Below are 14,719 nucleotides of genomic sequence, written 5' to 3' on the forward strand. Positions count from 1 at the left end.
AACTCAAACACAGGGGAACTCCAGACAATAAACAATGAGGAACACCTAATCACCTCTCAACAAAGGAATTTCCCAGGCAGAAACAAGCCACACCTAAAAACTGTCAGGCCATCAGATGCTAATCAAGGTGGACAAGTGAAACATTCACACCTAGCTCCCACAGACAAGAGTTCTTTGTCCCACCCTGGACATTCCACAGATATATAAACCCAATTTTCCTAGTTTCCAACAAACCTCACAACCTGTGAGGAAGTCTGCCATAGATGCAGGCAAAACGTCAGGAGAGAATGCTTCTAGAACATAGCCATACAACCTGAAAAACCTACAACAACCCAGTGATTCCGGCCATGAAAGCCTTTGACAATACATTGCTACTCTCAGGTTCCCATCACATGGAGCCATCACCCTTAAAGTGGTACCGAACTGCATCAATTCTAGAGCGTAGATGCATCCTCAGTAAAGTTTCAGCGAGGAATCGAACTCTTATCTCCAGAGTATTCAGGTGCATCTACAGCTTTTGTACAGTGTGGAATAACTGCATTGTCCGGTGTGGATTAATTGGATGGCCATCTGTTGGGAGTGCTTCAATTGTGTATTTCTACAGACTGGACTGGATGGCTTTCCTCCAACTCTAAGGTTTTGTGATCGAATTGTAAACACATTACATGGAATCCTTGAGTTGAGAGGTCCCAAGGGCCAGCCAGTCCAACCCAAGTTCTGCCAGGCAGGAAGACACAATCAAAGCACTCCCAACAGATGGCCACCCAGCCTCTGCTTTACAAACTCCAGAAAAGATTGTGCAACGTTGCCATTCAGCACTAGGGTTATGTAACTTAATAAACAGGCTGGCACCATGTTAGGGATAAGCTTGAGCAGATGTAAGCCCCTTTTTGGGGTGGAATGCATGTAGAGGGCTTTCCTATTGCTTTGTTCGTTGTGTTATTGTTAATGTTTATTGCTTATTTTCTGCTTATGAGTTTTATTTATTGTTTTGTATTACTGTTGTTATTTTATTTACTGTTGTATTGTGGGCTCAGCCTCATGTAAGCCGCACCGGGTCCCTTGGGGAAATGGTAGCAGGGTACAAATAAATTATTATTATTATTATTATTATTATTATTATTATTATTATTCGACCCATCGTAGCTAGAGGATGATGGTCCTCCAAGTGTAGTGGAGCCCTATTCTTGATCCGCATGTTCTCCCTCACTGAGAATATTGGTTTCCAGATGAAAGACAGTCCCGGTCAGGGTTGGCTTGATGCACCTTCCTCTTGGCACGTTTCTCCCTTTCACCCTCCATTCGTGCCTCTTCAAATTCTGCATCACTGCTGGTCATAGCTGACCTCCAGTAAGAGTGCTCAAGGGCCAGGGCTCCCCAGTTCTCAGTGTCTATGGTACAGTTTTTAAGGTTGGCTTTAAGCCCATCTTTCAATCTCTTTTCCCGTCCACCAACATTATGTTTCCCGTCCTTGAGTTGGGAGTATAGTAACTGCTTTGGGAGATGGTGATCAGGCATTTGGACAATGTGGCCAGTCCAGCGAAGTTGGTGGCGGAGGACCATTGCTGCAATGCTGGTGCTCTTTGCTTCTTCCAGCACGCTGACATTTGTTTGCCTGTCTTTCCAAGAGATTTGCAAGATTTTTCAGCGGCAATGCTGAAGGAATCGTTCCAGGAGTTGCATGTGACATCTGTAGACAGTCCACGTTTCACAGGCGTATAGCAGGACTCCATAGCATTGAGCCATGGTAGTTAAAGTGCATGATTCGACAGTATGGGCAAAGTTTGGCCCTCCAGGTGTTTTGGACTTCAACTCCCACAATTCCTAACAGCCTACCGGCTGTTAGGAATTGTGGGAGTTGAAGTCCAAAACACCTGGAGGGCCCAAGTTTGCTCAGACCTGGTATAGATGCACTTTCCCCAGGCAAACAACTCATTGTTCCCCCACCTTGCACTAGGCAGATTTGCTGAACCGAAAACAGATTACAGCAAAGCAGAAACGCCTTCCGATGACCCCATGTCTTCCTTACTAAACCCTGCCCCACACTGTGGCCTGTGTGTAGGAATATGCAGAACAACCGATGACGCCATTCATACCCACAACACTGAACCCTTTATTTATCTTCCCCGCCCAAAGCCCAAGGAATTTCACAGATACACATTTTGTCTGGGAAAGAGGGAGGAGAAGGCTGGCGACGAGGGCTGATTTGCCAAGGCCGTGGTCCGATGCCAAGAGAGTTCGATTGTGCATTCAAAAGACTGCACGCTCTGCATATTATTATTATTCAAGGGCGTAACAGAGGAAGAAGGGCTGTGTTGCGGGGCAGGCTTGGCCTCACCAAACTACAACTCCCAGGGCTCCATAACATTGAACCATGGAAATGAAAGTGGTGTCAAACTGCATTAATTCTACAATGTAGATCATAGAATCATAGAATCAAAGAGTTGGAAGAGACCTCATGGGCCATCCAGTCCAACCCCCTGCCAGGAAGCAGGAATATTGCATTCAAATCACCCCTGACAGATGGCCATCCAGCCTCTGCTTAAAAGCTTCCAAAGAAGGAGCCTCCACCACATTCCAGGGCAGAGAGTTCCACGGAGTGTGGTGGAGGCTCCTTCTTTGGAAGCTTTTAAGAAGAGGCTGGATGGCCATCTGTCAGGGGTGATTTGAATGCAATATTCCTGCTTCTTGGCAGGGGGTTGGACTGGATGGCCCATGAGGTCTCTTCCAACTCTTTGATTCTATGATTCTATGATCTACATTGTAGAATGTAGAATGCACCCTATGAGAGCAAGATTCGAATCCTTACTCAGCCCTAGAAACTCACTGGTTGGTCTTGGGGAAAGTCACACACTCTCAGCCCTAGAAAACCACGAGATAGTTTTGTCTTAGGATGGAAATGACTTGAGTTATCAGTGTCTGTACTATAATAATAATAATAATAATAATCTGTGCGGTTTTCTAACATTGTATATTTTTGCCGCTCCAATAGTGAAAGGACCAAGGCAGTGAGATCTCGAGCTGATCCCCTGTTTGGGTATCTGCCAGCACGTCAACGACTTAAATCAAGAAATAATTTTCTAAGATCTACAGAGACACTCGCTGGAACACCCCAGCAAGCGAGAGTCCAAAAGTGGCAGGCTCAAACCCAGAACCTCAGTCAATGGCTGATACCAAATGAGAGACTCCCCCTGGGAACACAGAAAACTGGGTGACTTGGAAGGCGCTAAACAGACTGCGCTCTGGCACCATGAGATGCAGAGCCAACCTTAAGAAATGGGGCTACAAAGTGGACTCCACGACATGCGAGTGTGGAGAAGAGCAAACTACAGACCACCTGCTGCAATGCAACCTGAGCCCTGCTACATGTACAATGGAGGACCTCCTTGCGGCAACACCAGAGGCACTCCAAGTGGCCAGATACTGGTCAAAGGACATTTAATCAACTACCAAGCTTGCAAACTTTGTGTTTTGTCTGTCTGTCTGTCTGTCTGTCAGTCCTCAAAGGGGACTCAGGGCGGATCACAGCACACATACACGGCAAACATTCAGTGCCGCTTTGTACAGACAATACACAGACAAACAGTACTTTTAACATTTTCTCTTTGTTTTTATTTTAAAGAGTTGGGTGTGATTCCCAAAAGATGTGCCAGATGCATTCAACTTTTAGGATACTTCAAAAACCCTTCCTTGTTTATAAATCTCATTGAGCTCCTACTATCACCTGAAAAAGGCTTTGGAAGTGTCTGAGGTTTTAGGGAGAGAGCGCCCCCTCCTGGTGAAAGTGTCTTCCAAAGCTACAAAAAAATTGAAAACATACAAAACGAAATAGAATCATAGAATCAAAGAGTTGGAAGAGACCTCATGGGCCATCCAGTCCAACCCCCTGCCAAAAAGCAGGAATATTGCATTCAAATCACCCCTGACAGATGGCCATTGTTCCGCGTCCTAGTTTCCAAGGAAGCAGAAAACAAGCTTGCTCCCTCCTCCCTGTGGCTTCCTCTCACATATTTATACATGGCTATCATATCTCCTCTCAGCCTTCTCTTCTTCAGGCTAAACATGCCCAGTTCCTTAAGCCGCTCCTCATAGGGTTTGTTCTCTAGACCTTTTATCATTTTAGTCACCCTGCTCTGGACACATTCCAGCTTGTCAATATCTCTCTTGAATTGTGGTGCCCAGAATGGGACACAATATTCCAGGTGTGGTCTAACCAAAGCGGAATAGAGGGGTAGCATGACTTCCCTAGATCTAGACACTATACTCCTAATTGATACAGGCCAAAATCCCATTTTGCCGCCACATCACATTGTTAGCTCATGTTTAACTTGTTAAGTGGAACTATCTCTCTGTTTCAAAGAACAAATCTGAAGTTCCCTAGGCCATTTCTCCACTGCCATATAAAATCCAGATTATCTACTTTGAACTGGATTATATGGCAGTGTAAAAGGTAAAGATGTATTCTTGAAGGCTTTCATGGCCGGAATCATTGGGGAGTTGTAAGTTATTTCCAGCTATATGGCCATATTCTAGAGGCATTCTCTCCTAATATTTCGCCTGCATCTATGGCAAGCTTCCTCAGAGGTTGTCAAGTCTGTTGGAACTAGGAAAATGGGTTTATATATCTGTGGAATAACCAGGGTGGGTTAAAGAACTCTTGTCTGTTGGAGCTAGGTGTGAATGTTTCAACTGACTGCCTTAATTAGCATTTGATGGCCTGGCAGTGCCTGGGGCAATCTTTTGTTGAGAGGTGATTGGATGTCCATGATTGTTTCCTCTCTGGTGTTGTGCTGTTGTAATTTTAGAGGGTTTTTTTTAATACTGGTAGCCAGATTTTGTTAAATTTCATGGTTTCCTCCTTTCTGTTGTAATTGTCCACATGCTTGTGGATTTCAATGGCTTCTCTGTGTAGTCTGACATGGTGGTTGTTGGTGTGGTCCAGCATTTCTGTGTTCTCAAATAATATGCTGTGTCCAGGCTGGTTCATCAGGTGCTCTGCTATGGCTGACTTCTCTGGTTGAAGTAGTCTGCAGTGTCTTTCATGTTTCTTGATTCGTGTTTGGGCAATGCTGCAATGCTGCATTCCACAGATATATAAACCCATTTTCTTTGTTCCAACAGACTTCACAACCTTTAAGGATGCTTGCCATAGATTCAGGCGAAACATCAGGAGAGAATGCCTCTAGACCATGGCCATATAGCCCAAAAAAAAAAAAAAAACCCTACAACAATCCAGTAAAGATAAAGGTTTCCCCTGGCATTAAGTCTAGTCATGTCTGACGCTGGGCGGTGGTGCTCATCTCCATTTCTAAGCTGAAGAGCTGGCATTGTTCATAGACACCACCTAGGTCATGTGGTCAGCATGACTGCATGGAGCGCCATTAAGTTCCCACAGAAGCAGTACCTATTGATCTCACATTTGCATGTTTTTAAACTGCTAGGTTGGCAGAAGCAAGGGCTGACAGTGGGAGCTAACCCCACTCCCTTGATTAGAAACACCATCCTTTCGGTCAGCAACTTCAACAGCTCAGTTTAACCCACTGCACTACCGGGGGCTCCTGCTTTGTAATTAAATTGTCCTAAATGGATCCCAAAAAGTATGTTCTCTTTGTGCATTTGTCAATTTTCCAATATTCGAATCGCCAACCTTTCAGGCAGCAAGTACAACAGCTCAGTGATTTAACCTGCTATGCCAACAGTATGGCAGTGTAGACTCATATAATCCAGTTCAAAGCATATAATCTGGATTATATACCAGTGTAGATCCAGCCTCAGTGAGTTTTGATTTGAGCCCTCTTCTCCCAGAGTCTGAGGCCCCTTCTACACTGCCATACAACCCAGATTATGAAAACAGATAATCCACATTATCTGCTTTGAACTGGATTATCTGAGTCTACACTGTCATATAATCCAGTTCAAAGCAGATAATATGGATTTTATATGGCAGTGTAGAGGGGGCTGTGGCGACTTAGCTACACTTTTAACATCACTTTAACTGGTATGGCTCAATGCAGGGGTCCTCAAACTTTTTAAACAGAGGGCCAGGTCATAGGCCCTCAAACTGTTGGAGGGCCGGATTATAATTTGAAAAAAAAAATGAATGAATTCCTATGCACAGTGCATATTATTATTGTAGTGCAAAAACATTTTAAAGCAATACAATAATTAAAATGAAGAACAATTTTAACAAATATAAGCTTTTTATTATTTCAATGGGAAGTGTGGGCCTGCTTTTGGCTGATGAGATAGGATTTGTTGTTGTTGTTGTTGTTGTTGTTGTTGTTGTTGTTCTTGTTGTTGTGTGCTTTCAAGTCATTTCAGACTTAGGTTGACCCTGAGTGAGGGCCGATTAAATGACTTTGGAGGGCTGTATCCGCCCCCTGGGCCTTAGTTTGAGGACCCCAGGCTCAATGCTATGCAATCATGGGAGTTGAAGTTTGGTGAGGCACCAGCACTCTTTGGCATCGAAGGCTAACAACCTTTTAAGACTACAGAACCTTTTAAGATTCCCTAGCATTGAGCCATGGCAGTCAAAATGATGTTGAACAGTCTTAATTCTACAATGGAGAAGGACCCTTAGTCTCAATCAAAAGATAAAAGCAAGATATAAATACACATATTATAATAGTCCCAAATTTGAACCAACACACTTCTACTAGTTCTGCAAGTGTGATTTGGCAACAGGGGGAGGAGGAAGACTTCTGCATGATTTTGTACACTTTTTTTTCAGAATGTATACACTAACATATATTTCCCAAAGTTAGCACACTTTTGTAGCCTGTTAAAGAGATTAGATTACTCCTTTTTAATCATTAGCTAGACACAATTGTTTAAGGGGCTGTTTTGGCTTTATTCATTTCATTGCCATGGCTGAATAGTATCAGATGGTCACGATCATGTGAAAAGCACTCGCTTCCCAGCTGGAGCTTGAATATGGATTCAGGCAAAGGCTCAGCAGCTGCTGTATTGATCCCTGTACCCATGGATGATTGTGTGACAGCTCTGCAGAGCAAAGGAGAACTGCGTGGGTTGAGACCAGATCATATCCACATGACATGACTCCATTCCATGGTTGCCTGGGATTTGTAGTTTGTTGGGATCCTGTCCATCCTTTGCCCAGTAGTTCTAGTACTGCGAGATAGGGGGTGGACTAGAAATCCCAGGATTCTATAGGGGAGGGAGGCATAGCAGAAGAGTTAATGCCATTGTTAAATGCTATAGAACAGTGATTCTCAACCTGGGGTAACCAGATGTTTTTGGCCTTCAACTCCCAGAAATTCTAACAGCTGGTAAACTGGCTGGGATTTCTGGGAGTTGTAGGCCAAAAACATCTGGGGACCCCAGGTTGAGGACCACTGCTATAGAATCAAAGGAGTTGTGGGTTGTTGTAGGTTTTTTCGGGCTATATGGTCATGTTCTAGAGGCATTTTCTCCTGACGTTTCACCTGCATCTATGGCAAGTATCCTCAGAGGTAGTGAGGTCTGTTGGAACTAGGAAAAAGGGTTTATATTTTGGAATGACCAGCGTGGGACAAAGGATTCTTGTCTGTTGGAACTGACCACCTTGATTAGCATTTGATGGCCTGGAAGTGCCTGGGGCAATTTTTTGTTGAGAGGTGATTATATGTTTGTTTGTTTCCTCTGTGTTCCTTTAGTCTTCTCTGCCAAGCAGATTAAACAACAACAAGACTGCTGTCAAAGGTTTTCATGGCTGGAATCGCTGGGTTGCTGTAAGTTTTCCAGGCTTGTGAGGTCTGCCATAGATGTGAGTGAAATGTCAGGAGAGAATGCTTCTGGAACATGGCCATATAGCTCGGAAAACTCAAAGCAACCCAACAACAAGATTCTTAAACAACTGTTGCTTTGGAGTTTGCCTGTTTTGCTCTAACAGTTGTGGGAGTTCAAGTCCAAAACACCAGTTTGCCCCATAGATGTGTAGATGCACAACAGGTCTACAAAAGCTTGTACTACTGACCAGGGGCCCCTTCCACACAGCCATATAACCCAGAATATCAAGGCAGAAAATCCCACAATATCTGCGTTGAACTGGGTTATTTGAGTCCACACTGCCATATATTCCAGTTGAAAGCAGATAATGTGGGATTTTATTCAGCTGTGTGGAAGGGACCTATGTTCTCTCAGTCTCTAAAGTGCAACAAGATCCATTTGCAAAGGGATATTTCAGATTAGCAAGGCCACGTCTTTGAATTCTATCCCACAATAGATTCGGCACCCTAAATAGCCCCTTTGAAATTCAGATTAAAACCTAGTGTGGTAGCTATATTCCATATCACAGTTAATTTGCTAGCAAGTGCACCAAGTGTAAAAACACTCCTGGGATCTGCTGTTCCCAACCTTCAACTGTATGGAGCCCAAGCAACATTTGTTGCCACCAGATGGTGCTAATGTCCACTATATGAGTAAATCACAACAAGACTGCTGTCAAAGGTTTTCATGGCCGGGATCACTGAGTTGCTGTGAGTTTTCAGGGCTTGTGAGGTCTGCCATAGATGTGGGTGCAATGTCAGGAGAGAATACTTCTGGAACATGGCCATACAGCTCAGAAAACTCACAACAACCCCAAAACAAGACTTTCAAACAATAATTTATTTGGAGTTTGGCTCTTTTGTGCTACTTATTTGGATACTTTTCTTCTATTCCTTCCTTCCCTACTTCCCCTCCTTCCAATGTTTTGGAAGGCATTCTTTGGCTGTGTTCCCTTCTCCCAATCTTTTGCCCTCTATAGGTAAAGGCAAATGTTTCCCCTGATATTAAGTCTAGTCGTGTTCAACTCTGGGGGATGATGCTCATCTCAATTTCTAAACCGAAGAGCCGGCTTTGTCCATAGACACCTCCGAGGTGATGTGGCCAGCATGATTGCATGGAGTGCCGTTAACTTCCCGCATAAACGGTACCTATTGATCTCACATTTGCATGTTTTTGAACTGATAGGTTGGCAGAAGCTGGGGCTAACAGCGGGAGCTCACCGCACTCCCTGGATTCAAACCACCAACCTTTCAATCAGCAGGTTCAGCAGCTCAGCAGTTTAACCCGCTGCACCACTGGGGGACCTCTTTATCCTCTATATGGGGTTGGAATATTTAGTGCAATTGGAGAAGAGTGATATTAGTCCATACATTCGTCCTGCATTTAAGGGATGTGTGACATTGGATATTTGCTAGTTCATCAAGCAAGCCTGTTGCTTCTACTGCTATGATTACTACTGTTTTTCATAGCATCTTTTCTAGCAGACTAAGCAAGGTCAGCTGACATTGATGGAGTAAATAACAAACTTTCCATCTTAGGATGCCAGGCGTGGGATGATTTTTCTCAGAAAAGGGCCAGCAACTCTAGAACAAGGGTGGTCAACTTCACATCAGTACCATAGGAGTACCACATCAGTACCATAGGAGACCTTGCAGGGGGCTGTACAGGTAGTCCCTGAGTTGCAAAAATCTGACTTACAAGTGACTCCTTGTTAAGAATGGGTGTGAGACAACACAAAATGAGAGAAATCTATCCCTCAAAAGGGAAATGCACTCCTGAAAGTGTTATTATGGGGAAAGAGAAGAGTGTCTCTACTGAAGCTTGTTTCCACAACAAGCCACATTTTTCAAAACAAAAGAAAAGGGTATTTTAAGACCTGGAAAAATTAAAAATTTGTCAGTTTCTGAAGGGGTGCACTTAATCATAATCCAGCCCAGAAAGCTGATCCATTGGGTCAATGATCCATTCAGTGTGTGTGTGTGTGTGTGTGTGTCCCAGTGGATAGCTGCTATGATGAAGAATGGCTTCAGTAGGTTGTTGTTGGTTTTTTCGGGCTATATGGCCATGTTCTAGAGGCATTCTCTGCTGACATTTTGCCTGCATCTATGGCAAGCATCCTCAGAGGTAGTGAGGTCTGTTGGAACTAGGAAAAAGGGTTTATATATCTGTGGAATGACCAGGACTCTTGTCTGCTGGAACTAGGTATGAATGTTTCAACTGACCACCTTGATTAGCATTTAATAGCCTGACAGTGCCTAGAACAAACTTTTGTTGAGTGGCTTCAGTAGGTAAGGGACAGGATCAAATTTGCCTTTGGCTTCAGTTGATTTACTGTACTCTGATTGATATCTCCTTGGAATCAATAAACTATTGCTTTGGTGCAACTGTGACCGTGTTTCATCTTGACAGACCTTTGAGCCTGAAATGTCCTGGGATCTGAGTGGATACAGATTCTGGAAATATGACATCTCTATTTTTGGAACACAGACAATGCGTGCCACCCAAGGGAAGTTGGGCTTGGGATGTTTGTGCTGATGTGTGAAATCAGTTGTGTTTGTTACTTGTGTATGTGTTCTCATGATTATGCAAGTTTGTGGAGTCTGTTTGTCTCATCATAGAACATCTGACTGAATGCAGAAGCTGTTGAATACTTCCATATTGAAGAGAGGGCAAACTTGTTTTCTGATGCTTCAGAAACTAGAACATGCCCTGATGGAATGAAGTAGCAGTGAAGCCCTGATGGAATGAAGTAGCAGTGAAGATTTGGAGTTTTGGCAAACCCGCGGATAACATATATACGAGGATTTAAAGATCGAACTGCAAAGACTCTGGCACAAGCCAGTAAAGGTGGTCCCAGTGGTGATCGGTACACTGAGTGCAGTGCTTAAAGACCTTGGCCTGCACTTAAACACAATCGGCGCTGACAATCAGCTACAAAAGGCCACACTACTGGGATCTGCACACATTATTCGCCGATACATCACATAGTCCTAAACACTTGGAAAATGTCTGACGTGTGATCCAATACAACCAGTATAGTGATCTTGTTTGCTATGTACTTATCTTGCTATGATGATGATGATGATGATGATGATGATAATAATAATAATAATAATGCATTTCTCCAAGCTCAGCACAGAGTAAGCATTCAGCCCACTCCAACAAATAGCTGCTGCTAGAGGCAGCTTTCTTAGGAAGTTAATCAATAGACCATTTAATAGTCTTGTAAATAATTAGTGTCGGACTAGTCATTCTTGATGGATGGCTCCAGGCAAGCTTTGAAAATGTAAATAACCATTAGATTATTGTTTAACAGGATAGACAATAAAAGCAATTAAGCAGCTAAATGAAGTGCCATTTCATGAGGCTTTGACAAAGATGCAATGTGGTGCCTGAGCTGCCCTCCCCTTTGCTTCATGCTGATGGATGGAAAGCACTATGAAATTAAGAGGGAGTATTGATAATGTTGTTCTTGTCAGGGAAAAACGTGAAGTCGGTGCTAGGTGGACATTCAGCATCCTTTCAAAAACATAATCCAGAAAACAATTATATCACTGTTGGTCACCCAAAATGCACAAAAACACTTTGGGTTAGTTTTCAAAGCTCCACTGACTTCTTAGTAAAATGGTATAATAGAGTTCAAAGAATCCCCAATGAGAAAGTATTTCGTATCATCCTTCTGGCATAGTAGCTTGGCCTCATGTAAGCCGCACCGAGTCCCTTGAGGAGATGGTAGCGGGGTATAAATAAAGTTTTATTATTTATTATTAGTAGTTATAAAAATATGCATATAAGAAACACCCTCAAATAAAGAGTTACATTTCAAAGTGTTCTTTAATTACTTTTCCATCATTTTTTCTACAAAGTTTAAAAACAATTCCTGACCTTTTGTAAAGTTTTCTAATGCTTTTTCTTTATTTATCTTCAATGAATTGGTCCATTTTTGCTACTATGATTTTTTTTTTTAACATCCATTCTTCCACACTTCTGCAGGAGTCTACCGTATACCATGCAGCTGTGGACAAGTCTACATGTTGTTGTTGTTCATTCGTTCAGTCGTCTCCGACTCTTCATGACCTCATGGACCAGCCCACACCAGAGCTCCCTGTTGGCCATCACCACTCCCAGCTCCTTCAAGGTCAGTCCAGTCACTTTAAGGATGCCATCCATCCATCTTGCCCTTGGTCGGCCCCTCTTCCTTTTGCCTTCTATTTTCCCCAGCATAATTGTCTTCTCTAGGCTTTGCTGTCTCCTCATGATGTGGCCAAAGTACTTCAACTTTGTCTCTAGTATCCTTCTCTCCAATGAGCATTCGGGCTTTATTTCCTGGAGGATGGACTGGTTGGATCTTCTCGCAGTCCAAGGCACTCTCAGAACTTTCCTCCAGCACCACAGTTCAAAAGCAGAACTTTCCTCCAGCACCACAGTTCAAAAGGAACCACCAAACGCAGCATTGCTGAAACACAAATCAAGGAACATGAAAGGCACTGCAGACTACTTCAACCAGAGAAATCAGCCATAGCAGAACACCTGAGGAACCAACCTGGACACAGCATATTATTTGAGAACACCAAAATGCTGGACCACTCTCACAACCACCATGTCAGACTACACAGAGAAGCCATTGAAATCCACAAGCATGTGGACAATTTCAACAGAAAGGAGGAAACCATGAAAATGAACAAAATCTGGCTACCAGTATTAAAAAACTCTTAAAATTACAACAGCAAAACAACAGAGGGAAAACAATCAGAGACATCTAATCACCTCTCAACAAAAGACTGCCCCAGGCAATGCTAATCAAGGTGGTCAGTTGAAACATTCACACCTAGCTCCAGCAGACAAGAGTTCTTTGTCCCACTCTGGTCATTCCACAGGTATATAAACCCATTTTCCTAGTTCCAACAGACCTCACTACCTCTGAGGATGCTTGCCATAGATGCAGGCGAAACGTCAGGAGAGAATGCCTCTAGAACATGGCCCAAAAAACCTACAACAACCCAGTGATTCCAGCCATGAAAGCCTTCGACAATACATTCTTCCACAGTTCTAGAGAGCAGGGATAGATTCCTTACTCACCCACTGAGTGACCTTAGGAAAGTCACATACTCTCAGCTCCAGAAATTCCCATCATAGGCCTGCCTTAGAATAGGCGGACGTTGGAAATGATGTGAAAGCACACAGCAATAATGAGGTAGTCAGTCACTAAGGGTGCATCTGTTGTCGAACAGGATAACACCACCCAATGATTTATAGTTTCTCCAAGGGCACAGAAAAAAATACAGTTTTTAATTCTTTTGTTTAAACTCTTCTCTGAACTTATGCAATTGCAGAGAAGAGGGATATTGACGGGTGGACCAACAACAGCAGCTCCCCCATAAAGACTACATAGTTTCCAAGCCCTTAATAAAATTTATCTTTCCTTTCAAACTTCTGCCTACTTTGAATCCCTGAACACTATTTCTATTTTTATTCCTATATCTATTTTATATATGATTTCTTCCGAGCCTTTCAACCATCTCACAGAGGTATTTCCTGGGCGGATGAGGCTGGGCAAATCCTCTTGGCTATCCCTGACAAAGGTGATAATCATGTTCCATTGTGTGTACATGTAGATCAATAGCTGTCAAGTATATAAAACCTCATATCTCTGTATTCTGTTCTGCTATAATTTTTGAGAGCATCCTGCTTGCACACACATCCTTTCTGGCCAGATTGAATATATCTCCGTGGCTTGTGTTCAACCTGGTGAATGGCTTTCTGTCCTGGCTCAATTCAGCATAGCTATGCTCGCCAGGCACAGATTCTTTTATCCATGGTCCCAGTTATACGTATCACATCTACACTGTAGAATTAATGCAGTTTGACATGCCTTGAATGATGTGGCTTGATGCTGTGGAATCCTGGGACTTGTAGATTGGTGAGGAACCAACAAACTTTGGCAGAGAAAATGAAGGGATTTTGTTAAATAGCAACCCAAATGATTCCATAGCATTGAACTAGTTTCTGATTTCAGCTCCTCTAACATTATGAGCCCCCGGTGGCACAGTGGGTTAAAGCACTGAGCTGCTGAGCTTGTTGATAGAAAGGTCGCAGGTTCGATTCCGGGGAGCGGCGTGAGCTTCCGCTGTCAGCCCTAGCTTCTGCCAACCTAGCAGTTTGAAAACATGCAAATGTGAGTAGATCAATAGGTACCGCTCTGGCGGGAAGGTAATGGCGCTCCATGCAGTCATGCTGGCCACATGACCTTGGAGGTGTCTACAGAGAACGCTAGCTCTTAGGCTTAGAAATGGAGATGAGCACCACACCCCAGAGTCAGACATGACTGGACTTAATGTCAGGGGACTACCTTTACCTTTACCTAACATTGTGGGTACAAGGAGCCTGTAGAGTTTAGCTGTGCTCCTTGATACCATTTTAACTGCCATGACGCAAAAGAATTGGAGTTCTATAAGATCTTTTGTTTTCTCTGCTGAAGAGTACCGGTGCCTCTCCAAACTTCAACTCTGATGATTCCTTAGCATTGATCCAGGTCAGTGATGTCAAACTGCATTAATTCTACAATGTGGATGCACCCCAGCTATACTTTTCATTTTGCATCTTCCATCTCCTCCAATTTGGTGCCCTTCAATAAAGAGGACATGTTGGATGACGTCCACAGCCCAGAACCAACACTGGAAGCATGGATGAGTAGATGAATAGCTTTCACTAGCTCATATTTTGGACTTGACCTGTGGGCAGATGAACACAAAACATAGCTTCTTGTCACCGCCCTCTGCCTATCAGAGTTCTCCAAGTTGCAGCATTTTTCCAACCCTCCCAGGAAACCACTCATTCAACAGTCAACAACATTGAAAACATACTTCAAACTATGTTGAAACGGTTTGCTTTTATTTAACTTACTGGAAAAATGTAGCTTTTGGCAATGAATACCCACCCACCCAATGGAGAC

This window comes from Anolis sagrei, chromosome 5 (genome assembly GCF_037176765.1).
Source record: "Anolis sagrei isolate rAnoSag1 chromosome 5, rAnoSag1.mat, whole genome shotgun sequence".
NCBI lineage: Eukaryota > Metazoa > Chordata > Lepidosauria > Squamata > Dactyloidae > Anolis > Anolis sagrei.